Here is a 26,937-nt window from a genome sequence, read left to right on the forward strand (position 1 = left end):
GAGGTCTGTCAATAATCCAAACTTCCAGGTCCCTCAAGAGACATTTCTAAAGAACTGCGAAACTTCTAAAATACCAAAACTCTGACTGGCCATGCTCCACGCAGAAGCCTCTGTGTCCTGTGGGGCTTTGGGGCAACCCCACTGGAGGGCACTCGACTAACATCACCTGCTGTCCTGCGTAAGGCGTAAGGCATCAGGCGTCAACCAGGTCAGCTCCTCAGCTGTCTACCTCCTGTCCAGGGAAATGCTATTCAGAAACAGTGTTGTGCTGGTGTAGGTAGCAGCACGTGCCCATCGTCTCTCCCCCTGACAGTCAGCCACACGGTGAGCTCCTACCGGGCTCAGCTCTGGCTGCTTCTCTTTTAAAAAAATACTCCTTGTTGGCTTTCAGTGGGCACTTACTAACCAAGGAGAAACCCAATCGTTAAATTCACTGGCTCTTATCAAGTTGGGAGTCTTCTTGAAGACTGAGGCAATGTACACACTCAAAACAGCGGGTAACACCCACTGGGTATGGCAGCCAGTTAAAGGAAAGGTGTGTGTGTGTGTGGGGGGGCGCTGGAATGGTTGGAGAAGGTCTCAGAGAGGAAGTGAGATCTGAGTTGGGTCTTGAGAAAAGGGTTCAATTGGGTCAAGTGGAGAGGAAGTGGGAAGACCATCCCAGGCAGTGCACCAGCACACACGTGGGGCTGACCTCGTGGTGAGGAGGGCCCCACTGCAGGGGAACGAGACCATGAGGCAGCAGGAGGTTATGAGTGTGCGTTAAAAGTCAGACAGACTCGCTTCCCTCCCAGCTCTGCCTCCTGTTCTCTGTACGTCTGGGCAACTTACGCCAGTCCCACCTTCTTCATCAGCAACATGACGAAGGTGAGTTTAATAAGGGTGCCTATCTGCTGGGGTTACTGATGAGCAGATGCACGTACAGGGCTCAGGACGGTCAGGACCCGCCACAGTGAACATTACGTGTTACCGTCGTGACGACCCAGTGCCACCCGCTGACGCAGACCAGACCCTGTGTTCTTTACAACAACCGTGATGCTGGGAAGACGGGAACTCTGGCTGACTGCTCACACACTGAGGAACCTAAGAAGTGTAGGAGACAACCGAACATCAGAATGCCAGGCAGCCAGTGTGGGTGTTCTCCACTGCGCGCGAGCGCACACACACACACACACACACACACACACACACACACGGCTGTCCTTGGACCACTGACTTCCTTGGAGTAACTACGTTTATTTCCCTTTCTTCTCACCTCTCCACAGTGTGGCGATGGTTGTGTCCTCTCGGCATCATGGCCACTGCCATGGGTCCCTTCTCCCAACTCTGGAGCTCCCTCCTCCTGGCCTAGGGTGGGTACCAGTGTCCCAATGTTATCAGCCCCAGGGTGCCTGGCTATCCTTTGGTTTCTCTAACCCGCCCACACGTCTATAAATACTCCCCTTCACTAACGCCTCTGCAGTTAAACCCTTAGCATGCGCCCACCAGATGCACGGGACTGAATGAAGGGCAGCCCTGTCTTCCTCCCCTCAGAGGTGGCGTGAATGGTAGTGTTTAAGATATGAACACCAATGCATTTTACCCAACAGAAATCAATTACGTAGGAATTTAACATCCCTAGGAATCTAGACATAACTTTTCCAGCCCAGGCAGGGCACATTCAAAGGCCCTGCGCTCCTTCAAGTCCATCACCTAATGGAGCTCCCACAAACTGACAGAACCTAGACCAGTGCTGGGTACGTGGGAAGCACTCAGTAAGGACTTGAGTCCTTCTGGCTAAGGGTGGGAGCCGAACTCCAAGAAACCTGTCAGGAAAAGGTCCTCATGAAAAAGCTACTTTGACACGCCCCATACTCAACCTCTCCCAGGACAGGAAGCACCAAGATGCCGTCCTTTGTCCTTTGTCCTTCATGTCCAAATAAGTTCAGATTCCAGCCCCTGAGTCACAAATGCTATTTCCTTGTCTCTTATCAAGCAATTCCTAAAGGTTACAGTTTCACTGCTTCTCTCTTGCTGCCTTTACTACTCCTAGTCCCTTCCAGGGCCAAACTCATCTTTGGCTCAGCGCAATTCAAAAGCATTTAATAAGTGTTTACTGTGTACAAGTAGCAGGCCACACCCTGGAGATCCAAAGATGATTAAGATAAAGGTATCAGGATCTAAGACGAAGAAGGAGGAGGAGGAGAAGAAAGAAGGAAGGAGAATAAGAATGAGAAAGAGGAGGAGGAAGGAGGAGGAGAAGTAAAGAACAAGAAGAACACCACCAACAAAGGCTGGCTACTGGCCAAGCAGATTCCCAGTGGGTGTCGGAGGGAGGGGCTGTGACAGTGAGGAGGGAGGGAAGGCAGCAGGAGAGGTGAAGAGGCAGGTGGGGGGTGGAAGAACAGGGACAAGGACCAGAAGAACTGAATGGAGAGACCAGAGCAGAAAAGAGCCCGGCAAGGGGTCGGTCTCAAATTGGGACTGATTCAAAAACCAAGCACATTAACAGCAGAAATGACACCTAACCAGAAAGATATTTCCTCCCAGCAGCCTCCAAAGTCAAAATGTCCCCTCTGGAAAATGTTGATGGAAGGCTGGCCAAAGAAGTCCAGGGCAAAGGTGCTCATCCTGACGGCTTTTTCTCAGCCTGTCACTCACCACCCGCCTGGCCTGGCCTGGCCACCCCTAGATCCAGGGAGAGTACCCCAACCCCACGAAAAATAGAAAACTTTCACACATGCTTGTGCTTACTTGAAATTCTAAAATTAAAAATTAAGCATTCATTCCTCTCACCTAAAAGCTCTCTCCCTTTATAAGCTAATATGCAAATGTCTTGGGAGAGGCTAAGTCTCAACAGCCACACATCGGCTTAGCATGAATGCTTCCAGATCTTTCCTGGAAAACAAGCTTTGCATAAAGGATGCTCAGGAGATTATCTGTGACTGAGGGGGAGGCAGGAAGGAGAGAAGGGGGTGTTGCAGTAAACCAGCAACACCCACCAAGGGCAGAGGGATAGAGAGTTAAATGCTGAGCCTTCCAAAACTTTCTCACTGGTTGTTTTTAAATTGAGATGTAAGGCACAACCCATAAAGTTTACCCTTTAAACTGCACAACCTAGTGGTTTTTAACATGTTCACAAGGACGTACAACTACTATCCAATCGAATTTCACTGCTATCTAATTTCAGATTATTTTCGTAATCCCCAGAGAAACCCAATACCCCTTAGCAGTCACTCTCCATCCCCATTTTTCCCTGGCAACCATTTTCTCTCTATGACCTTGCCCATTCTGGACATTTCAAAGAAATGGAAACATACAACACAGTATGTGGCCTTTGCACCTGGCTCCTTTCACCTGGCATGTTTGCAAGGCTCACACATGTTGTAGCATGCATTCATTCCTTTCTTACGGCTGGACAACGTTCCACAGTATGGATAGACCACATTTTAAAGGACAAAACACACGATACTCCTGCAGAGAGGAGCCTCGGGTATCTAAGGGGCTGCTTGGACAGTGCAGCCATTTGTAAATTTCCTTCTCTGCTCCTCCCACCAGCTCGACAGACACCATCCAAACCCTCCCTGTGAGCTGGTGAGATTTTCCCAGTACACAGGGGCTCAGGAGGGCAGCCCTGAGTCACCAGGCCATGATGGAAACAACTCAAATTCCTTCTGAGGGAAGTTGTAATGACTCTTAAAATGTGCTTTATCAACCTCCATCATCCTGGTAACGATAGATGAAAAAGTGGGGCCGGTGTCACAGGCGTGCAGCCTGTTGGGTCTCACAGGGCCCCGCACTCGGTTTAATGCACTGCTGCTGCCGTCTTGAAAGTCTTATTAATTTTCAAACAAGGGGCCCTGCATTTTCATTTTGCATTAGGCCCAGCAAATTGTGTAGCTGGTCCTGAGCAAGAGGCAAAGGTTTGGGAAAGGGTTGGAACTTGACACTGTTCCTGACCAGGTGAGGCCCAGGTGCAGAAGAGGGGCCAGGCCTACAGTGATGCTGAGGACCCAGCTTCCACACAGCCCAGACCCCGGCTTCCTACCCTGAGGGCTAACAGTTGGCTGATAAGGCCTCCCCGGAACAGCCAGGGTAGTTGAAAGTAAACATGGTAAGTCAATAGGCTCAGACTGTAGAGCAGGGGGGACTCAAACTGAAACTTGTTTGATCTTGCAATGGCTTACAGGTTAAGACCAAGAAGAAGAAAGAAAGAAAGAAAAAACCATACTTACTGAAGTAACTGGCACTGAGAAAACTTTTTAAATATTTATTTTTTTTAAACTGTCACCTTTGTTTCCAGCATATCATGGTTGTCTCCAAAAATCTGGTATTTGATTTAAAGAGAGGGGTGAGTTTAAAATGCAGTTGTCTATGCTGATGCCAATTCTAGAACAGTCCTTAGGAACAACCCATGCACAAGGAGCCCAGGACCTCGATCCCCACGACACACCCCTGCCCAGGTTTAGTCCAATTTTCATTTTGCAGATGAGGAAGCTCTGCTGTGAGAGGGGAAGTAACCGGCCTCGGCCACCACAAAAAGGGGCAGGACCAGAACCCGGGGCCTTGCAGCTTCCCCTTCCCACCTCCCAAGTTCGTGAGCCCAACCCAAATCCACACACTTGGAGCATGCCCCCACCCCCAATTTTCTCCTGGATCCTCAACCCACATCTTCTACTACCCGTCCCTGGGAAGAGAGAGCCGGGTTGCAAAGACACATAAACCTGAAGGAAGAGGATGCAGCTTCTTCTCACAGTACGATCTTTATCCCATCATTTGGCGAAGGGCCAGAGAGCTCCATGTTCAGAGCTTTTCCATATCCAGGGCATTTATTAAACAGTTTTTCTGGGAAGAGTGAAGTTTAACCGAGTTTCTCCCAGTTGCAGGTACAAGGGTCACGCAGGGTGACAGAGCTCAGGGGCCCACAGGAAGGGCTGCCAGACCACCGCACCAGGGATGGGTCCGGGTGGCCGCTGGACAGGGATGGGACTTGGCCACCCCGCCAAGCCTGTGCTGTTCTACAGCGAGGGGCAAAGCGAACCGAGCCGTCCCTACCACCGAGCACCCGGATTCCTCGGATTTCAATCTGTGTTTCATCCTCCCTCCCTCCCTCCTTTTTTCTTCCTTCCCTTCCTCTCTACTTTCCTTCTCTCCTTTGAACAAAAAGATACTGAGCACTTCCTGTGTGCCAGGATTGTTCTGGTTGCTGGGGATATAGCAGTGAACAAAACAGGGGAAGGAAGGAAGGAAGGAAGGAAGGAAGGAAGGAAGGAAGGAAGGAAGGAAGGAAGGAGTTAATAAATAAATATATACCACATAAGATGGTAAAAATTCTCTGGAAAGAAACATAGCAGGATAAGAATGAAAAATGGCCAGGAAGAAAGGCATTTTATCTAGAATGGCCAGGTGGGAGCTCTCTGAAGGAGAAGGACTGAACCACACGGGTATCTGGAGAGGATACGCAAAGCAACAGGATCAGCAAGTGCAAAGGCCCCGAGGTGGGAATGCCCTGGTGCACTTAAGGAAGGAGAAGGAGCGTGGTGGGCTAGAGAGGTGCGGGCGGGGGAGGGAGGTGCCAAGTCAAGACAGCTTGAGGGCAAGGCCTTTGGTGGAACTCCCAGTTGGGTGGCAGCCTGTGGGCCCTGAGCCAGGGAGGAGCTAACGGGACACGGGCTTTACCAGAACCACCCAGATCCCGTTGTTACCAGGCCGCCTGCACTAGGGGACCACATCCAGAAGCCAGACCCAGCACAACCTCTACGCAGCAGTGAGAAAAACACTTCCCTTCTGTGGGCCTCCACAGCCTCCTCTGTGAAATGGGAAGATAAGACTAGACGATGTCTAAGGTCCTTTTCTACGATATTCTTATTTTCTGACCCCGAGACAAACTGCCCAAAGGGTCTAAGAGTCTCACCTGCTGACTCGGGAGAAGGCAGGGAACAGCAGCCAAGAGTCAGCAGTCCCCAACCCCTCCCCTCTGCCTGTTCTGCCCCACACCAAATTCTCCCCTGCAAGGGCACAGCTCTCTAGGGAGAAAGGTCCAGCCCAGGAAGCAGCCACGTCACCAACGTCCTCTGAAGATTACGAAGGGTAGCCACTAAAGATAGCACAGCCTCTACACTGTTGCAGGGTGGGGCTCGGCCACTGAAAGCTGCAGCTACCATGGAATCAAAGGGCACTGCTGAATCGGCTCCTGCCAGGCCACCAGTATCTCCTACCTCCCCTACTTCCAACACAGAGGAGAAAGAAAGTGATGGTGTTCAGAACTGCTCCATCCCATCGTATCCCCAAGGGTTCTGTCTGTACACACATCATCAACCTGGGTCAGAAAGCAAGACTCAGGTCTCCTCCATCAGCCTGGATGGGCAGAGTTTGTCTCTCCCCATCAGACTGCCAGCTGATCCTAGGCCTCCTCCATCAGACTGGGGGCTCTGTGAGGGCTGGGGTGCATCTCTTCACACAGAGAGAAAGCACCGGATGTCAAGGCTATGCTTCCCACCTCGGACAGCGTTCATCTGCGCCTTTCCCTCTATCATCTCAGTGTGTCCTACAGACTTCTGTGTATTTAGTGACTTCTTAAAACAGGGCGCTGAGTGAAGCACTCACATTGAACCACCTACCCAGGCACAAAACACTGCGATCCCCAGACATTAAGTAATGCAAAACTATCTGAATATGAACCTCCAAGGTGAATGAAAATAAAATTAGAAGTTGGCTTCAGCCCTGGCTGGTGTAGCTCAGTGGATTGAGCACAGGCCTGAGAACCAGAGGATCGAGGTTCAATTCCCAGTCAGGGCACATGCCTGGGTTGCAGGTCGGTTCCTTGCAGGCCAACTCCCAGCAGGGGATGCATGAAAGGCAACCATACATTGATGTTTCTCTTCCTCTCTCCTTCCCCTCTAAAGATAAATAAATAAATAAAATCTTAAAAAAAGAAAAATGTCAATTAAAAAAAAAAGAAGTTGCCTTCACTGAACGACTTTTTGGTACATCGTTGGTGACTATGGCTGAAAGCACCTTGAAGACGAACAGCAGGAAGCCCGCTGGCCTGGCCTGACCTCCTACACAGGAGGGCGACCACAGCCCAGACACAGCCCCCCACAGCTTCCAACGTGAGCTTTTCCAAGGCAGTCACACCAAGTGATGTGGTGGCAAATGGGCAAGTGTCTGTGGGAACCGAAAATCAGAGGAGAGGAATGCGGAGGGAGGAGCCCCATCGCAGAGAGGCAGGCCTGCACCCACCTCACCAGAATGGAGGAGGTCGTCGTGGTGGCTGGAGATGGGGCAGAGCACACACTGCGGCTCAGCACTGGCCCCTGGAGCCTCAGGGAGAAGTAGAGCCCACCCCAGGCCCGGGGAGGGCCCCCGTGTGCACTCAGAATTAGGGGAGCCACCACAGGCCCCTGGAATCAGGTGCACCTGCTCACCTCAGCAAAGGGTTCCCACAGAATTGCCGCAAAGGGGCAAGGACTTCCAATAACAGCAATAGTAGCAGTAGTAGTAATAGTAGTAATAATAATAATAGCTACTCTTTACAGGTACTGTGCTAAGTCCTTTCCATACACTAACTCAGTTCATCTTCATCAGGAGACTAATGCCACACCCCGCTTACAGCTGAGATAACTGAGGCCCACCCAAAGCCATGCTTCCGTAAGACAGGTTTCAAGTGGGCAGCTTGGGTCCCCAACACGCACTCTAGCCACCTCCTCCGAAAACAAAGGGGAAAACCCCAGGGCATTTCTGTCGGTTCCTTTGAACCTCTGGGGCTGAAGGCCATCCAGCAACAGACATCCCGAGGACTGAGGAAACTGGGGTGCTGGCGACTCAGACAGAGCCCAGAAGGGTCAGAGGGCTGCTCCTTCACTGTGCTGAGACCCTGATGGCCTGAAAATGTCACCCTGCTGACACCAATGACTCACTCCTTTCAGAGTCTCAGGTTAAAAACCTCTACCCTGTCTGTACGTGGCGTATCCATGGAGAGTGAAAGCAGCAAGGAGGGCCAGTGGCAGCGCCAGGCCTCAGCTCCCAGCGAAGCCCACGGGCTGTCTGAAAACTCAGAGAACATGGGACAGACTGATTTTTAAACAGTGTGCTAGGTATATTTCCAAAGTGTTGTTCTTCAACCTCCACACATTTGCAGGTCAGGTCTGTCTCAATGTCATGATGCAGGGAGTCCTAATGTGCCAGACGGAGGGTCCTGACCCTCTGGAAACAGAAAGGAAGAGCAGGTCCGCGGTGTTTTGTTTGCAGGTTAACAGCGGAACCCCCTCCTTCGTGTGAGGGTGTTTCATGTCCCGACACTGTGGGCATTTCAGGCTCACATTCTCCACTGTGGGCAGCACTGGACGATGAAGGGTGTTTGGTGGCATCTGGCCTCTACCCTCTCCATGCCAGGGGTCCTCCCCTCCCTCTCCACCCCGAGTGTGACAAGTAAAAAACAGGTCTGCAGACACACTGCGGAGGCCAGGCAAGATGAGGGGCTCAATCTAGGTTGCGAGGCCCTGCTGTGTGGCAGGACGGCCTTCTGTGGAGAGGTGTCCAAGGGTCAGGGAAAAACACATTGTACGCAACGCTGAAAACTTAAATGACACACTGCTTAAAAATAACCATCCTATTCTGCCTGACTTCGCAGTCATCACGTATTTCAAATTTTCCAGTGTAGCTGCCATGCCTCTGTCCTGAGATCTGCCTAAATGCAAATACTCGGCACCCTGGGTGTCCATGGCCCGCCCCTCCTCCCAACCTTGGCTTCCTCAGTCTCATTCATGTCCCCCCCCCCAAACCAATCCATCCTCATGCAGTCAACACTCCAGTGGGCACTCGCTCCAAGTGCTGCCATCTCTGGAGGAACATGCAGGGGAGAGACCAGAGAGAGACCACCAGGTTTGGGGGCTCCACAGCCTCAGAGGCAGCAACGGCCACCCAAGAAAATGGACCCACTCTCGAGAACAGCACTGTCCACTCCCCGCACTCTCCGAGGCCTCAGTACACAGTCTGCCTCGGCCCCTAGGAGTGAGCTACACCAAACGCAGAAACAGGCCAAAGAGACACCGACTGAGAAGACCGTGAAAGACAGAAAATCTGACAGAAACACGGGCACAGAACATGAACTGAAAGGAGAGTTAATGCAAGTGGATCTTGTGGAAAGAACGCTCAACCACACTCATGAAAGAAATGCAAATGAAAACTAACTGAGATACCAACTTTCATCTATCAGGTTGGCAAAGACCAAGAAGTCTGATGACTCGCTGTGTCGGCGAAGCCGTCTCAGTCACTGCGGGTGTCGGTGAGAGTCGCTACAACCTCCTTAAAGGATCACAGCTGTGTATCTGCTCTACCAGCAATTCCCCTTCTAAGAATTTACTCTGCAGACACACTCCCACATGTGCCAAATGGCATGTATACAGTGACACTCACTGCAGTGCAATTTGTGATGACAGAAAACTGGAGCCAGCCTCCACAGCCACTGTGAAGGCATCGCTTTAAGAAGTCATGGTTCATCCACACAGCGGAACGCCGCGCAGCTGTGGAGGGCAGTGCGGGTGTTCCCCACGCCACGGTATGGAAGCGTTTTCCCCGTGCACCGTTAGGCAGTGCACATGAGGCACAGCACAACCTGAACAGTGTGCCGGCAGGTGTCGAAATGCTTTGTGGTCATATGTGCATTTAGATGCACAGATTTCCTTTGGAAAAGATAACCAAAAAGCTAATAACTGGTTACCCTTAGGGACGGATGGCAGCTGGGAGACCAGGGGCAGGAAGGGGAGGGAGAGTCACTATACACCACTTTAGACTCTTTGTTAACTTCCAACTTCTACACCACACGCACACATTAACTATTCAAGCAGTCAGTAGGAAAGACTGTGGCTGATCTAGCTCTCCACCACTCTGCATGTGTGCGCGAACCAGGTGTGACAGGTCACTTTCCATTATACATTCTCCACTCCTGTAAGTACCCATGATTCTCAGTTCAAACCCCCAGGTTTTTTGTTCTTTTGTTTGATGCAAAAGTAGGATGATGACCGCCACAGCCAGAACACACAAGAAACTCACCCAAGCTTTCCCTCCTCAGTTAGGTTTTGAAAGCATTCATCAAAACCGACCTCCTTATCTGAAAAAGGTGCAGTCACTAACCCTGGACCACGGCCACCCTGAAGTCCCAAATGCAGGAGCAGGGTCCCCTACACCTGCACAGCTGATGGGCTGCTGGGGCTCAGGCACCCCAGCTGTTATAGGGCCTCAAAGCACTGTCAGCTGGGACTGTCAGCTGGGACCGTGCGTGACAAAGCGACTCGGACGCCCATTCCCTTGGGAGTGGCTGGCACTCCCAGCAGCTCGGAGAACCTTCCCTGCAGCTCTGCCCGCGGCGGCATTTTAATGGCATGTAACTCAAAGGTGGCACCGCCGTCACATTTAAACCCACCCAACTCCCGCTCCACTTCATCACAAAGTAACCCTCATGTATATTTTAAGCCGTAAATCAGCATTTGTCAAGTTCTAAATTGGGCTACAGCAATATTTATTCATCAAAGGGTAAATCATCCATGCAAAGACATAAAACTGCCTAATAATTTAATATGCTATCACTCTTACCTGAAACTTGTCAAAAAGTGGACTGAAAGAGGCATGTGTTTTATAGCTGACTGGCGTAAGTCTACAGTTTATTAAATAGTTCACGTTTTTAACTCTCGGGGAAGGGAGGCACCATGGACACTTCCCAAGTGGCGGAACTCATCACCCTATTCACTAACCTGTTTGAGGGCAAAGAAAAGCAGTTCCTCAAGAGGACCAACGCCTCGTCCAAACAGCCTTAAGACGGTTACTTTGAATAGAAAAGCAAGAAAAATGAAAAATACAGCATTCTGTACGGGGTGGAGGCAAAACACACCAAGTCAGCGGATTCACGCTGGGCATGGGCAGGTCCGTGGAGCAGCAGGAACGGGCGAGCTGTGACTCTGAGCCGCACAACTGCGACAGCTGGGCCAGGGTGCCAGCGCCAGGGCCTTCCCGATCTCTGGAGCAGTGAGCTCTCCGGACCTAGAGGTCCCACTTCAGCAGAAGTACGTACTTCCCACAGCAGGGTGGGAAGGGCGGCGTTCCGCCTGGGGGTGGGGTGGGCAAGGAACAGCAACTGCGCCCTGAGACCAAGGGTTCTCAGCCTTGGCACTGTGGACACTTGGGGATGGTAATCCTCTGTTGTGGGGGTTGTCCTGTGCAGGGGAAGATATTTAGCAACGGCCTAGGCCTCTACCCATCAGTTGTCAGTAGTAACACAGCCTCCGAATAGTGGTGACAAGCTGCACTGTCCCCAGACATTGCCAATGTCCCCTGGGGACAAAACTACCCCCAGCTGAGAACCACTGTCCTGGATGAAATCAGGTCTAACTTGATGAAGGTGGGTGGACGAAGACAAATCCACTCTGACGAACGTAATTTTCCTTTACAGTGCTTTTCCTCTGAATTTCAAAATACAAATCTAAGGAAATGCAAAAATCAGAACATCAATATGTAATCAGCACACTGTTCACCTTCTCTCACCAGCAAGGTCCAAACCCGCCTACAGGCCGAGAGCACCTAACCCGGCTCTGCCGTCCTTTCCCCCTCCCTCCCTACACCCTGCTTCCACACGTTCCCCCACCCACCCGTCTTCACCTTTTACTTCTAACTTACCCTCTATTTCCTCTACATTTTTCCACAACCTTGTGGTTTACTCTGGCACAAGAACATGTTTCAGGCCGGCATTCACTGTGGTTAATGACAAGGTGGGTTTCTAAGCCGCAAACACTATTAATTTGAAAACTTTTCAAATTCACTCTCCCTGTTCACAGGCCAGAGGAAGAGGCAATCCCTCCCCAGTGCTGAACACTGAACTCCTCACAGAACTTAAATAACCAAACAAAGATAGAGAACCACCTTTTAGTTAAAAAAAAAAAAGGCCCGTTCATATGTCCATATTCCAGGCCACATTTCCCACAAGAATTTTATAACCAACAGACCAAGACGGCACACTGAAGCTTGCACGCCTCCCCCAGGGAGCCGTCTTGCTCTCAGGGCTCGAAAAGCAACCGGGAGACTACGACGGCACCTGGGCCGAACTCAGAAAAATGCTGTCAACCATCTCATCTTTGATTCCGTTATGGAGTTTTTTAAAAAGGCCACTTTATGAAGGTCCTATTGGAACAGGGTGGAAAATATTAAAATGAAACTGGATCATAAGTTTATAATGGTTTTTCATCCGCATCCACCAGTTGGAAGGTGCCCAACCCCTGATGTAAGGGCGGAGGAACGGGAGCCATGGGAGCTGGGCCGCCAATGTGGCCTTGGGCTTGGGGCTGGGTGGCCTCACGTCAGGGCTGCACTGTGGCCACTGACCACATTCAAGTGGGACAGGTTCCAATCACGCAAAACCACCTTTCTGCAAGTGTGAGCCATAAAAAGCTGAAAACCAGACTGCCAAGAGATTTGCCCGGAAGCTCTGTCTTACATCCACTTGAAAAATGCCCGCTGTCACCACCATTGACCATCGATAGCTTGGTGGCATTGCCAGAGTAAGAGATGCCTATGCTTGGGCTCTTCAGAAGGGGGGACTCCACTAGCAAGATGTTTAGAATGTCCCACGTTACACCACAGATGCCAAATTTCCCTTGGAGGCCAACCTGCTCAGGTTTATTTAAAATTGTTTAAGTCTCATGCCCTATCCGTTCTGCTCACTGTGTACAAGTTTGCTAAATCGGCTGACCATCCAGCTCGCCACGCCCTCTGTCCCTGTAGCCCAACAAGATTAAAAAAACAAACAAAATGGACATTAACCGCAAGAAGGTAGGAAAGTGCCCAAGTCACTCGTGCCGGTCTCATAGGAGAAAAGACTCGAACTCAAACACTCAGAGGCCTTGCATACAATCTGATCATGGCAAAGCCAAAATGCCACAGACATAAGGCAGAATTGAGGAAAGTATCTCTAAAAACAAAACAAAACTAGCTTTTCTTTGAAATAGTCTGCCCTGGAGCATTTCCAATGGAATACAGTCGTCACAGATCTGCAAGGCTGCGGCGGGTGACGGGGTGCACCTGTGTCTCGGTGATGAGGCTGCCTGTACATCAGCAAAGCTAGTGGAGTCAAGGTCGGGACGTCCCCTGGTCCACTGAGCTTCCCTCAGAGAGACATTCTATTGCTAGGCCACAGACCACACCCTGAACCCAGCCATCTCAGAAAGAAGTGCCAGTGAACACAGAAGGTAACAAAGAAACCCAAGCTGTAGCACAAGTGCACTAACAGCCAAGATACCTGCAACCATCTTTCCGGGTCACTGAGCTCATCGTGGCAGGCCTCTGCTGCCCGTCCGGCCAATGGAGTTCCCTCAGGATTAAATGAGATCACACCTGCGGCCTAGCACCCAGCCTCTGGACCCCAGGAGTGTACTCAGTAAGTGCCGGCTTACCACTCCTGCTTCCATCATTTCAGTATTACTATTATCACGCCATCACTGACTGAGCACCTATATCTTCCCTTCCAACTTCATCAGCCTGGTCAGAGGATAAATTGTGGGAATGCAGAGGAAGCTTCTACAAACACACAGCCCTACCACCAGCACCATTATTGTTGGCTCAACCCCAACTCAGCCCCAGGGAGCTAACTCCACCTGGGCCAACTGGGCCCTCAATATACAAGCAGGAACCACGATCGGTAGCTTCAATCCTCAGGACCATATTTGTTCTTCAAACGAAGAGCTATTTGTCTAAACTAATAATCCCTCTCACCTTCGGCTAGCCATCGACCCCGACCCCCACCCCATGTGAAGTATGACCCTGAACGTGTGACGTAAGCCCTTGCTGTCCCTGGGGGAGGGAGGCATCTCAGAGTGACAGTCCTTGCAAGGCTGTGCCGGGAGCTTGTTCAAGTCCAAGTACGTTGGCCCTCGAAATGCCAGAAACTAATGACTGAATCTGCCCTCTCTCCTTTGTAAGCCACTGGTAGGAAATGAGAAACGAAGGCAGAGGCAGAAAAAGTGTGGGGGCAGAATTCCACTTTCCCCACGACTCAGTACAAGAGCTAAATGGAGTCCTTCAAAACAAGACCTAAAAGAGGAGCAATTTAAATAACTTTCCCCAGCTCTTAGCAAAGAAAAGTGGAGTGAAAGGCTCAAACGGCGAGAACACTCCCTGACATGAATTTGCATACCTCCGCCAAGCACGGGGGGAGGGGGGGTTTGCCTCTTCCCTAAACTTGTCACAGCCACCATGCAGGCTCTCTCCGCAGGCCTCTCTCTTAAGGGGCTGAACCTTTTAAAATAAACACGAACTTGTACCTCAACAATTTAAGAGAACTATATGATTTTAAAAAGAAAAAAAAAAGGTCAACAGCGTTCCGAGTACACATCTCGAGCTTTGTTCTGCTCACTTCCCCACTTCCTGTTGCTTCCTCGCCTCATCGCTGTTTAGTTCTGAAGCCCCGGCGTCTGCTCTGGTATCACTGTAAGGTTTCAGTGGGAGGCCGTGGGGGTCTGGGACGAGCACCACACCGTTCTGAGACACGAAATCACAACCGCCCAACCATCAGGAAAGTACACCCAAAATTTTACCCCTCCAGTCAACAGTGGGTGTGCTAGGAAAACGTTTGTGGGCGAGCTTCTCTTTGCGGGGAATGTCCTGTGTGGGCAATGGCCACCTAACCGCTAGCGAATACCAGGTGGCTTAGAACTGGGAACCAGGCCGGAAAATACTCAGCACCCACAGACCAAGAAATTCCCAGAAGGAGACACATCTTCCAGCCCTGAAGCCCTGCCCCAAATGCTGCGCTCCAGGGAGCAATGGCCACTTGGAAAAGAAACCGAAAGACCTAAATGCCTTGTGTGTGTGACCTTGTCTAATCGCCAGCTTAGAATAAAGGTCAGACAAAAAGGGACACCAGAGGCCATTTGGCCCTCCCCGCAATGCCCCCCGCCACCCCGGGGTTACAGCGGAGGAAGTAACGCACATCAAAGGAACACAGCTCGGACACTCAGCCCACGGGCTCCGCCGCACTGGATGCCGGCTGGTCACAATGTGTGGGGGTATGGAAGGTGACCTTGAAATACTTTTTGTCTGTTATACACGAGAAGGTCCCAACTTCTAGAAGTACATTTGTAGGGGTTGGGGGTAGAATAGCTTGTCCTCATAAGCCACTCTGGCCCCTAAGTACCGTAAGTTAGGAGCTGTCCTTCAGCGGATCCCTAAACTGGCTTACTGCACCCATCTGCCACTATTTCCCAGCTGCGGATTAAAATATAAAATCTGGGAGACGGTGCTGCACAAGGCACAGGACTGGGCATGGAAAACTGGGTCCACCCCCAGTCAACACAGGATGGCCTAGGGGTCATCCTGCTCTTGGCGTCTGCCTCAGTCCCTGTGTGGCAAGAAAACCCTGACCTCTAAGAAGATGCTACACCCCAGGATGCTCTGATTCTAAACCTGCGTAACTGTCCCAATCCCCGGTGCCACCACAGAGCTCCTCTTGTCCCTTCCTCCCGGCTCACCTGCCCGGCACATTGGGGGACCCTCAGCATGCACAGCAGTACACTGGAGGGTCCTATGTGCGCTGAACCAATTTGAGCTTTCCAGTTCTCACTGTGCCTTCCTGTGACATCCCCACAACTAAGACTTTGTTTCCAATCATTGAGCCAATAAAAAGGTGGCGAGGGGCTACCATGCACAGGGCACTCAGCCAGGGTTAGACTCTATGGGGCCAAACCCCAGCCCTGCCCGTCAGTCTCCACCTCCTTCCTGACTGATTTTCTCCCCGCGCCCTGGCAACACCCAGCACGGCGGTGTATGTGTATATGTTTATTTGTCGCCTGCCCCACTCATTAGCAGAAAAGTCCCACGAGGGCAGGGGCTGGTTTTGCTCGTCCCGGCAGCCAGAGCAGGAGTCAGATGCCGAGTGAGTGGATGAAGGGCCGAATCTTCCTCAACTATCACTGGGTTACTTAATGTCGCTTAAGTTTTACATTTTCCTCATTTCTAAAACAAGGGTAATATTAATGCGTTCTTTATGTGACAGGAGTGAGGATTAAACAAGAAAATTATTGTAACAGCATTTAGAATGTACCTGGCACACAGCAAACAATCAATAAATGTTGGCTATTACTTGTTAACCATGATTATTACAGTCACGGATGGGAAGCAGGGAAATAAAGACTCTTTATTGTACCCTGGGCAGTTTTTAGGCTAAATAACTAAGATTCTGTGTAGGAAATACCCATCTATAAAGGATCATTAAGAGAGGACTGGGCCATGGGCCCGAGTAGACACTACGGATCCCTCACAGCTAAAGTCCCAGTGAAAAACTTTCTCATGTAGTTTAAAGCCATGAGCTCATTTGTGTAAATGCTGCCGTATGGGTCCCTATCACAGCCATCATCCAAGCAATTTAGAGTCTTAAAATATCTAATTCCTGCCCTCAAGAGCTTTTAAGTTCCGGGGGGCGGGGGGGCAAATGAGACCTTAATACAGGCATATCTCATTTCATTGTGCTTTTGCTTTGTTGTACTTCACAGGCATTGTATTTCTTATAAACTGAGGGCAAGATCCTGCACCAGCAAAAAGATTATGGCTCACTTCATTGCGACACTCACTTTCCCGCAGTGGTCTGGAACCGAACCCACAGTATCTCTGAGGTATGTCTCTATGTGAAAGAAGAACTACAAACTCAGATTCAAACAACAAATATCAAAGTCAAATGAGCACACTGGAGCCTGGGGCTGCCAAGTGCTGGTAAATGCTGAACATCCAACCCTCAAAAAAGAGCCTTGATTTCAGCACACGTCACTTCCCATGGTGTAAATACTCTCTAGGGCCAAGCTCAAGCTACCAACGTGAGGGCCAGTGGACAAGGAGCTGGGAGGAGACGTGCACCATCAACTCCCGTGAGCTGCCGTGAGCCAGCCGCAGGTCCTGTTCCTCCAGGCTGAGGGCCATGGGTGCTAACAACTAGCATCTTCACGGTATTTCAGGTTACAAAGCACACCAGAGGCCGACATTCTACTTGGCCCTCACCATCTGGTCAGAAAGATGTTGCCCTTGTTTTCCATATAAGGAAACAGTGTCAAAAAGCACAAACTTTCTTTCAGGGCCATTCTGCTAGTGAACGACACTGTCGGGGCTCAAACTGGACTCTCTGGGGCAGCCACAAATTCTCAGTGCACCGCCACCCCTGACAACTGGGACTTCCTGGGGGACAGGTGGTTGCAGGGGGAAGAATGAGGAGGAAATGAATGCAGGAGAGGCCCAGTGCTCACCCGGATGGGAAATACACTTACAGCCCAAAGACCTAGGGAGCGTGCAAGGCACGAAGCACCTTGAAACTAATGAAACCGTTCGGTTCGGCATGCCTCACCAGGGAACTGCTTTCCTAAAACGGTGATACCGCTACTCAACCTGCATTCCCGACTTCACTGCAGCATGGGATGAAGGGGCAAACGAAACAGCAAGCAACGTCAATGATGAAAAATAGGGGCCGGCTAAATGAGTTCAGGAATATCCGCGCTAACAGAATGTTGTGCCTCCACCCAGAGTCATGTAAAGAACAGCTTACAACTAGGAAATTCTAGCAGAATATTGTTTTGAAAGCATGTTACATAATAATATGTGCAGTATGATTCCAGTTTTATAAAAATTAACAAGCAGACAAGTACATCCTATGTATATATGCATTTTAAAAAGACTTCAAAATTCTCACATTGGTTTCTTCCAGAAGGGTGGGATTATGGATAACTTTTATTTTCTTCTCTGTATGCTTCAAATTTTCTCTAGCGTGTTGCTCTTATAATCAGAAAACAATAAATGGACCATATTTTTAAATTGGGATTTTCAAAGGCTGCAAAGACAAACTGCAAAAAATCAGTAAGATAAACCCCAAGGAAGACATTCTTTGCAGCGGAAGTCCAGGGGCTCAGGCCCCTGACATTTTACTCAGACCCCTCAAAGAGTCAAGCCAGATCCCCCCCAAACTCCGCCCCCTCACGCACAGACACCCCAAGCACAAGCTTCCATGCCACCCCCTGCCCCTCCTCTCGACCTCATCCCCTGACCCATCTGCAGCTTGGTGGGGGGCAAGCCGTGGAAGGCACAGTGGGAGACGGACACCCAGTAATCACTCATCAGCGCCCTCCATGCCCCAGGCAGCATGCCAAGAGCCGCACACAGGTGAATTCCAATACACAGCAATTCTAGAATGTCGGTTTTCCTACCAACATTTTACGGAGGAGGAAAGTTTAGTTCACAAATGATATCCAGGGTCACACAGCCCATGAGCACCCAGAAATGGAAATGAAACCCAAGTCTTAACCAGAATTGGTCTATAGATGTTTAAGCGGCTTGCCCAGCAACTGTACTTAATCAGGAAATGCAAAATATCGCAGTTCAACCTACATTAAGTTTATACTGAGGCTGAAAGTGGAATGTACCACCAGTCCTGACTTGAGACTGTACAGATAATTAATAATTTTAAAAAGAAAGAAAGAAAAGGGGGGAGGGAACCTCAGCTCTGCGCTCATCCCTCATTCAGTGAAGTAAAAATAAAAATCGAAACTTCCCCCAACACACTGTGCTTTAATGAAAGCACCAAACCAATCTTCACTACCACCCACCCCAGCCCACTCCGTTTAAATTTAGGCAACCACCAGCCAAACTGTACCCGACTGCATTATCTGATATGAAGTCATGAAGTCCTCACAGGTTCCAAGGAAACCAGGGCGGGGCAGGTGGGGCTGGCATCGTGGCTTGGTCTCGGGCCGTGCCTCGGAAGACCCCTCTGCGAAGGGCTGGTTCTGTGAGCTGGCTCTCTGCCTGGAGTTGTGTGACCTTGTTTGTGGCTTCCCCTCTCTGGGCTTCAGCCACCACTTCACAAAATCAGGGGTGGGCTGACAAAAGGGATCTGAAAAGCCTACCCCCATGTATAGTATGACTCCTAGGATCCGGCCCTACACAGGGCAGCCCGCCAGGCAAAGCCTGAACATCCCATCCCACCTCCCAACAGCCAGAGAATGAACAACCAGCGACCCAGGAGGTGGGTGACTAGGGCTAAATGAGTTGGCCAGACCTGGAGCTGGAGTTCTTCGGCACCAGCTTCAGGGTAGTAGGTTCTCAAGTAAATGTTTGGAGAAAGACAGCTGAGCCACACGGAAGGCTTCAGTACGGAGGCTTCTGTGTGGCCAGTCACCCTCTGGTCCCATCTAGGTAATGCCAGCAAGGATTCGGCCGGCTGGGTCTCAACAAACTCAAGAGTCCCTGATCCCTTCTCCTCACACTTGACTTTTTTTTCTTCATCCCTCACCTATGGATATGTTTATTGATTTCAGAGAGAGGAAGGGAGGGCGGGGAGAGAAAGAAACACTGATCAGTTGATTGCCTCCCATACACGCTCTGACCAGGGATCAAACCTGCGACTTAGGTATGTACCCTGATGGGAAATCCAACCTGCAACCTTTTGGTATATGGGACAATCCTTCAACTAACTGAGCCACCAGCCAGGGCCACACCTGACTTTTTAAATGAGATCTCGCCAGAGCAAGGGGAGTTACTAATGAAACACTCTCTCTGGGTTTTCTAAGTGACTCTGAGGCTTTGGGGACCCACAGACTAGCAGGACTCTCCTTCCAACAACCTAATGCATGGATTTCTTTTCAAGGTTGCTTCCAGAGTTTCATTAGATGTATCTAACCCCTTAGTGCAGGTCTGTACCCACTCCTCAGAGGTATGCGGCACCCTGGGAAAGGGGAATCAAATGAATTTTCCCAACTCAAGGAGAAGTACTGCCTGACCAGAGCATAACTCACAGCTCCCTTTTGGGGGTACCAGTAATCAGCCCTGTGCTCTCTTTGAGACCCGTGGGTTGAACACACTGACTAACCCAACGGAGACCCCAGCCTCTGCAGTCAATGGGCGAGCCGTCCAGCTCTTCCTCCCACACATGCTCAAGTCCAGTCCTCCGCAGGCCCAGCCCCTGCCCCCTTGCTCTGGACCCGCCCAAGCAGACTGCCCCAGGTCCTCAGCTGCTGAGCCACGCTCTAAGGACTCCATCAGAAACCCAGCAGAAGGCCAGAAAGAAAGAATCAGAGAAAGAGGGCAACCAATGGCCTTGGTGCTCTGAAGCCCTAATGTGTGACTTTCCTCTCCTGCTTCAGGATCTGGGAGGTAAGCCCCCGGGGCCGCTCCCTGCACCCCGACTTTCACTGCAATGAGGGACCTGAGTCTGAGCCCTCAAACTTCCTCCCTTGACCAGTCGTCAAAGCCCAGAATGCCTGACCATTCAAAAGCAGGACTTTCAAGGTAAATAAAAGTGAGGTATACACATTACACTACTTCACACAGTGCTAAATGTATCCAGCCCACCTCTACAAGGGGGAGAAATAATAGAGAATAATAAATATTTTTGACTCTAGTAGTAAAAATCATGAATTTCAGAATCAGATCTGGAATCAAATCTAGGCCTTTTCACTCAACCCCTCTGAACTTCCTGGTCTATGAAATGAGTATCGTAGGAGAGAGAAGTATTTATAACTTGGAACTTATTAACACACAAGTTGTTCTCCTCGGCAGGCTGAAATGAAAGAGGGAGAGTTATGAGTCCCCTAAGAACTAGAAAGACTCAAATTCTGGAAGCGGAGTAAAAGCAACGGGGCAGGTACCTGGGTCAGATCCTGACCAGACCCCCCATCCCCCAGTACAGGCACCTGCAGCAGGAGGCGTGGCCCTCACTCGCACACCCCCTGGGCCACCCTTTCAGACAACGAAGATTGCAGAAATGCTCTAGGCACCTGGCTTTCCAAATGGTATTAGCAGCAGAATCCCAGACACCAATATAGAGAATAAAGATAAAGGGCAAGATGTTCTTGGAGAAGCAGATTCTAAGATTAAATGACCTGCAGCCGGGAAAAATCTTGCAAACTCAAACTGTAGTGTAACAGAGGAAGAAGGGAAGGAAGGAGAGAAAGGAGGCAGAAGGAGGCAACACAGAAGACACCAGAAACTAGCTATGCAACACAACTGGGACCTGCAGTGGGGATGGCCCCTCACTGTGACAAAACGGACAAGCCTCAGGCGCCTTCCTCAGGCACCACTTGCTACACAAACCCCTGCAGCAACCCCTCGCAGAGGGCCCAGAATGACAAGCAGAGGCACCACTCCAGAGTTACAGCATTATTTCCTTGTGGCCAAACATTTACTGAGACTCAAACGTCCACACTTCTTCCAGAAAGAGAACCGCCCACCTGACACGCCCCTCATGGCTCAAGACATCGCAGCAGAAACCGGGTCTAAAGCCCCAGCGCCCAGTCTGCTGCCTCTGTCCCAGGAACTGCCGCCTCCTGCCCAGCCACTGCTCCTCATGCCGCTCCCTTTTGTTCCTCCTTTTAACCTTCGTGGGACAGCATCCGTCTGTCCAACAGAACTTCACCGCACCACACAGAAGGATAGCGAGCCTATTTTGCCAGCTCAAAAGCTTGTCCCCATGAGGAATGCATTAACCACCCATTCAAGCCCAGAATGAGATTTGCTCATATGGGCAGGTCATGGATCAGAAAATATCTGCTCCTCAAAAACTCATACACGTGGCAATCATCCGATAGGCTGGTCAAACAGCACATGCAAGGGTGGCCACGGGCAGGCCTCCAGACCACAATGGGAATACTCCTTCCGCAAACAACAGAGAGTCTGAATGAAGTGAGCTAAGACAGCAAAATATTTTCACGAGCAATCCCACCAGTCAGAAGCCACTCTGCTTTGCAACCTGAATCCTACTCTTTGGGAATGACTGGTGAGCATCAGCCACTTCCCAGAAGGTGAGGAGGCATCAGTATGGGAAGATCTGGGGGCTTGGAGTCCCAGCTCTGAGTTCAGCCCCTGCTCCAGCACTTGCTAGCTGTGTGCTCTTGAGTGGGTGATGTATGCCAATTTGATAAATGTAAGTAACACTCAATAAATCCTAGCCCTGTACTAACTTCCACCTCCAGCCATAACCCCAAAGTAAAGAAGGTCCAAGCATTTTGCAAAACCACTATGGGGCAAGTACCACTTAATCCCAAGACCAGATCACCTGGGAATCTGGTGGTATTCCATACATGCAAAATTCCACTTTGCATGTATGCTTATTATAGTACTGATTTTGTTCTGTTTCATATCAGAGTTGTATTATTATGGTCCTGTCCCCCAAGTCCATTCTTCCAAAGTGGGGCTATGTCTCTGTCACCCTCACCTGCTAGGGCCCAGCACACACACCGCCTTGGGGGCGCAGGTCAAGAACTATTTCCCATGAACGGATGACTAAGGGAGAAACCCATTGAAGACTGCCCTGACACGGCATAAAATACATCATTGTAACAATGCTTTGGAGAGAGCTCAGGTGAAGTGAGCCAATGAAACCACAGCAGGGAAAGGCTAAGATACACACCAACAGGGAGAATGGACCACAGGCAACACCAGCACCCCAGGGAGAAGCAGGAGCCCCGGCGGGAAACCTCAGCAGCACACACCTGACTCTAGTCTTACTCGGGGGTGGACTTCAGTCAATCCTGGACCCCTCTGTGGGCCCCCGTTTCTCCATGTCCACATCTACCTGCTACCCCATTACATACACAGAGAGCCACAACCAGGTGGCAGGAAGGAAGGTGCCTGGAGGAAAAGTGCTGTGTATTCAAAGGGTTTAGAGTTATTTCTAAATGGTTTTGGTTTTTACAGTATGTTGTTTGTGACTCTTCTAAAAGAAAAGTCCGGAGGAAGAGAGATGAAACAGATTGTAGAGAATTTTTAAAAATACAACAAAAATCAAGAGGAAGTGGGTCCCTCACAGGTTTCTCATTAAACCAATAGTCAAACTTTAGTAATCAGTTTGTGTTATGGTTTCCATTACAGATGAGAGCATATTAAACCTGTGACAATCAAAGGGAAAAAGCAGAGGTCCCACTGCAGCCAGGTCCCGCTCCCAGAGGTCCCTAGACAGTGCGGTCTTATCTTCCCCAATTCCCACCTGGGGCCCTGGGTCTCCTCAGGTACCCGAGTGCCCAAAAAGAGGCACTCCTGAGAGGAAGCTGACTCTCAAGGGCCAAGGCTCAGCCAGAAATGGACCCACGCTTTCTGAGGGGCCACAGCGCCGGCAAATGCAATCCTGATGTTGCTTTACATCAGAAACATTGGGATGGGACACTTTTTGCACACGGAAGGCTTCAGAAAGGGAATGTGCACTGCCGTAGACCAGCGATGTTTCAACCAGCATGTCGCAAGAATTTTTAAAACATGCTATACCTTACTATTTAGTCACACCGACCTCTTTTCCCTGAGAGCGTCAAATGAAAAAATGACAACAGCCAACACAACAGCAGCCTGGTGTGAACGAGTCAAAATTATACTTTTTTTTGGCAGATTGGCCAAAAATATATATTTTTGTTGTGCTGCAGAATTTTAGTAATTAGTTTATGTGTGCCATGAGATGAAAAAGGATGAAAATTGCTGCTGTAGACAGTGCCAGGCCCAACGCTGATTTGAAGGAAACAGAAATCCACAAAGGAGCCAGAGGTCCATTTCCAGGCACTGAGGGCTCTGGGAATGGAGGCCGGCTTCTCTGAGTCCCACCCCTCGTGAGGTCAGATCCTCGGTCATGTGGCAGTGAACAGGGACAATCAGTTGTGGTGACGACTATTCCCATTTTTTCTGTTCTCCAAGCAGGTTCCGCAGGCCCTGGGGTGTGCTGCATCCCAGCAGTCAAGCATTCTGGTATTCTAGGAGTCAGTGTGACGCTGCAGAAGGAACGCTATCTTTGGAGCCAGAACCATGTTAGAATTCTGATGATTACACGCAAGGGGCCGCTCAACCTCTCTTGCCCACCCAACACGAGTGGGCTTTCTTCCCCCGTTGGATCAGTCGTCATGAAACGGAAGTCACAGGAACCACATCTGCTGTGCAAGGACAACACTCCTGGTCCCAGTCACCCCAGCCAGCCACACCCTAAGGCCACACCACTCCTACCCTGGGGAAACCAAGCAAAGGGATCTCTAGGGCTCAGTGCGGTGCAACAGAAATGACACAGCCCAGCACGCCAATCAATATCTATGAAGAAGAAAGAATAACGAACTGTAACTCCCCTTTCTTGTGGGGTGGGGAGCAGCAATTTCACCCTGTCTGAATTTTGTCATTGTGAGGAACGTGCTCTTCGTCCTTCATTCGTCCACTCCCTCTCTCAACGCGGGCTGACCAAGGGAGTGCCCTGGGGGTGCTGCGGCAAACAAGACTCAGAGGCCCCCCCACCCAGAACTGTATCCTCTGGAGGGTGCTCAACATCAGTGAGGAACAGCAGCAACGTCACTGCGAGACAAATTCAAGAAGCCAGGGTGCTCTGCTCTAGGTAAATAACTTCCACCTCCGAAAGCTGGCTGACGGGGCGGGGGCAGGGGCGGGGGAGGATGTCCGGGGTTGGGAGAAGGGAAGACGGCCCTTTAACTCCACCACCCTTCACTGGAGGTAACATCCACCTATGGCAACCACTGTTCCGAAGGACCCCAAAGTTCCAACTGCAAATAGACCGTAACCACGTTGGCTGCGTCCCAGAGAGCCCCACATTTCAGAATCCCAAACAGAAGACGTCCTGGTCAGCCTCTTGTTTCCAGGGGAGGCACAAAAGTCTCTGGGAGACCCAGGGTCTGCCTGGGGCCTAGGATCAGCTCCTCTGCCTGACTGGCCAGAGCACCGTGGGAAGGGGCGAACTACACGGCAGGCCTCTGGGCCATCCTCTAAACACAGCGCAGAGCGCGGTCCTGCCAGTCGTGAGAGAGGCCCGAGAGGAGGGGATGGGCCCAGGAGGAGGGGACACCAGTCAAACGAACACAGAGGCCAACTTAATTCCCATAAACAACCAGGGTGTTGACCACTGATTACCTAGAAGGAACAACTTAACTACCCTCTTCCCACCAAAGGTCTCCCTCCACCATCCCTGCTCTCAGAAGACTCAGAGCACTTATCATAATCAGAACTACCACTTTTTGAGCTTTACTATGGATCAGTCCTGGACTGGGTGCCTGAAGTATCTCATTAAATTCTTCAAACCATCTGATTAAGGTGTCAGCTGACCCATTTCACAGATGAAAAACCGAGGCTGAGAGGTTACATAATTTGCCAAGTCCCCATGGCACAGACAAGGACTTAAACATTTTATCCATCCAATCAGATTTTAAACTCCACGATAGCCCAGGCTCGGCCACACAGCCCGCCTGTAGGGAGCCTGACTCTCAGAACTGTGCTGGATATGCACAGGGCACGGGGCGGGAGGCGGGGGGCCCTCCCGTCACTCACACTCCCCACAGCCGGCCCGACCTAGCACCCCCCTCCCGCCCCCGAGAAGGAGCACACCCGCCGGTCTTTTGAACAGACTGTTCACTTCTTCATCACCGAGTTCATCCCCAAAGACTGAAATGCCCCAAGCCCCGTCTGCCATTGGCCACCGAATGGAATTTCACAGGTTCACCTCTTGAAAGGAAAAAAAAAAACATCACTTGCAGGCAGAGAAGATGAAGACGTTTCTACTTCACAACAAAGAAGGTCTCAGGCTTTGAAGAGCTGCTCTCAGTGGCCACCATCAAGAAACAAGATAGGTCCCTTCAACATTTTTTTAAATATTCCACAAAAAAACAGAACCAGACACAAACATAAACCTCTAGTTCAGAAATAAGCAAACAGACATTTCCCTAACTTCAAAATATGCCTGCCACTGTTTTATAGATCAAAATAAAACTCCTGGAGGAAACATGAGAAGGAGGAAGCCTAAGGCCATGGACTCTCACCCAAGGCCTTCCCACTGCCGGAACCGCAAGTATGTATGTCCCTTTTAGACACTGGTGGCTGGGTTGCCAGATTGCAGAAGGCCATTCCCTCCCGACTGGCATGTGTCTGCCGGGCATCTGAAAGCTTTACAGTAAATGGTGACTCATCTATTGCAGCCACCATAGGCACCGCGAATGTAATAGGCCCGAGTTTGTTCCATCCACATGAAAGAGAAACACTGGGTGCAGGGCTGTGAGCCTGACTCAAACTGCGACCCCTGCTCACCACCACTCACCGTCAGGACTCGGCTGAAACTCAAACTGCAATTACCCAGCCTCTTGAGGGCAGGAAGAAGGGGGGTTTCTAAGGAAGGGTCACATCCATAAACACAGACAGGTCACTGCTCATCAAGCAAAGTCTCCTCATGCCACCACTTATTCAACACTCATGGGGCACCCACCAAGGGCCCGACACACCAAGGCCAACACGCAAACACAGCAAGTCCCCTCTCCAACGTCCTGAGTCCTGCACCAGCTGCTTTACACACAGTTTCTCATTTAACTGATTAAATCCCCATTTAATAGCTCATCTAACGGATGGGGAAACTGAGGCTGAGAGGTTGGAGCAGGGCCATGTGGTAGGCTGGGTGGAGAGCCAGGACTCCAGTCCTCTTCCATGGTGCTCCGGGGCTGGGCTCTCGAACCCCACGTTACCCCGCAGTAAGGAAAGACGGGCAAGGTCTGGCTGCATCTGGAGGAGCTCGAGCCTCGTGGGGACACGCGTGCTCAAGAGGGTGCTGGCGTGCTCACAGAGGGAGCGGCTCACACTCAGACAAGGAACCTCGGCTGGGGTACATGCTGAGTATCTTCCTAGCGGAGCCACGTGGGGGAGGCGGGAATAAGGCTAAAAGTGCAGACTGAAGGGAGGCCTACCTATACTGAGGTTGAGTGGCATCCCCCCCAAATTCATGACCACCAGGAACCTCAGAATAGGATCTTATTAAGATATAGGGTCGTGCCCTGGCCAGGTGGCTCAGTTGGTTGGAACGTTGTCCTGTATTCCTGAAGGGTTCCAGGCCCAATTCCCAGTCAGGGCACACAGGGCGGCACGTGATTGGCATCTGTGTCTCTCTCTCTTTCTCTCTCAAATCAATAAACATATCCTCAGGCGAGGATT

The 26,937-nt window shown here is 50.6% G+C and overlaps 1 protein-coding gene across 9 annotated transcripts in view; it reads right to left on the minus strand.

Annotated features, from left to right (window-relative positions):
* The window catches only part of TRERF1 (transcriptional regulating factor 1), a 204,731-nt gene that overhangs the window by 127,041 nt on the left and 50,753 nt on the right, over positions 1 to 26,937 (minus strand). The gene's annotated exons all lie outside the window — the stretch shown is intronic.

The sequence above is a fragment of the Sturnira hondurensis genome, unplaced genomic scaffold (genome assembly GCF_014824575.4).
Source record: "Sturnira hondurensis isolate 20B ecotype Veracruz unplaced genomic scaffold, ASM1482457v3 Scaffold0000880, whole genome shotgun sequence".
NCBI lineage: Eukaryota > Metazoa > Chordata > Mammalia > Chiroptera > Phyllostomidae > Sturnira > Sturnira hondurensis.